General features: G+C 36.1%; 1 protein-coding gene across 1 annotated transcript in view; it reads left to right on the top strand.

Annotated features, from left to right (window-relative positions):
* Positions 1-516, top strand: part of ch25hl2 (cholesterol 25-hydroxylase like 2) — a 1,849-nt gene extending 1,333 nt beyond the window's left edge. The window contains exon 1 of the mRNA XM_032540108.1: positions 1-516. This exon is cut by the window's left edge and continues 1,333 nt beyond it. The gene's annotated coding sequence lies outside the window, so the exon portion shown is untranslated.
* Positions 517-1,567: the final 1,051 nt, after the last annotated feature.

Raw genomic sequence — 1,567 nt, 5'->3', positions numbered from 1 at the left:
TTCCCATTTATGTTAATGTCTTGGTGTTATGTTATTTCTCATGTTTTGAGCTCTTTTGGTAAGTATTTGCTGACAGTAGATGGTGTGATCTGTCAGAGTGATTACACACATGTTAACACGTACATTGTTCCTCTCTCTCGCTCCTCAGCTCTGACCCTCTCACACACACGCATGAATAGCGCTCTTTTAGCTGCACCCTAGTATGATGCGTGGGCGCAATACTAATTTGTCCATTTCTTTTGAGACAAAATGCTCTTACAGAAGGAGTTCTTAATAAAAACTCCCCAAAAAGACAATACCTTTGTGACACAACTGTGAAAATAAAATATTTTACTCATGCCTTTCCATTTACAGCAGCAGGTGTTCTTCTTCAAAATATCTTACTACGTTGGATCGATAGAGACTACTGTGAGAATCAAGACATATTTCACATTTATTTTCCATTTTAGAATAAAGCCAAATGTATAAATATGTGGCTGTTTTAAAGCAGAAATAATGTGGTAATCCAATAAATTTCTACTGTGGTGACTACTTAACCTTTTGTGGGAAAATGTGGTTTATTCACTTATATGTGGTATTACTTGCACTTCAACAATCAAACCAGCAGAGGACACCTTCATCCCAACAGAAACCAGAGAGGGGACGCTGCAAACAGAACAGCAGCTTCTACAATGACTAACTTTAACAGATTTAACTCCAGTCCAACAAAAGATACACACTTTTCTGTTTGTACAGTAGCGTGTATCAATGGTTCTCAAAGAGGGTTCCAGGGGTCCATAAGTAGCACAATGACAGAATGTGTGACTATTTGGATCAGGTGTGGGACCCCGGGACATAACAGTATCACATGGAGGTTCATGATCAGTTTTTGTGTCCGTTTAGGGGTCCTTGATGTGAAACGGTTTGAGAACCACTGGCAGATATAATGATGCCAAACAGGAAGTGCAGTGAGTCAGTAGTGAAAGAAGTAGTTCCCTGTAGCCTAAGGAGCTATTATTTGAGAGTAGTGCAACCGTATCTCAGTCCGTGTGTGTAAATGTAAATGCATACACAGATATTATTGGCATTTAAAGTTATAAGTTATTAAGTATTAGCACCAAAATATACTTAAAGCACCAAAAGTATCTTTATTTACTACGCAGAAGGACACATTTCAATATAAAGTATAAAATATTATTGGTTTGATGTTTATTTTTGTATCATTTTAATGTTGCAGCTGGTAAAGGTGTAGCTAATTTTAATAACTTTACTGCCCAGTAATTTCAAATGTAATAAAACATAAAAATTCATTTCTTTGATCATACACCGAGTATCGATCCAATACGAGCGTGTTAATAAATACATATGTTATAATGTTTTAACAGCTGTATTCCCCTTATGGATGTGATATGATTGCTATCAGTGATGATAAACTCCCATAGAACGTTCTTTTATTACCAGTCAGTCAGTCATAACGGGCAAGAAACATTAATAAACTACTTTAAAAGTTTCCTTTAAATCGTAACTCTCTCCAAAATGCAACCTAGGGTCTTTTTCTGAATGTACCCGAGTAAAACTTTAGTTTAAA

The sequence above is a fragment of the Etheostoma spectabile genome, chromosome 16, assembly GCF_008692095.1.
Source record: "Etheostoma spectabile isolate EspeVRDwgs_2016 chromosome 16, UIUC_Espe_1.0, whole genome shotgun sequence".
Classification (NCBI taxonomy): domain Eukaryota; kingdom Metazoa; phylum Chordata; class Actinopteri; order Perciformes; family Percidae; genus Etheostoma; species Etheostoma spectabile.
The sequence above is the reverse complement of the archived record's forward strand: the minus strand, read 5'-3'. Positions and strand labels throughout refer to the sequence as shown.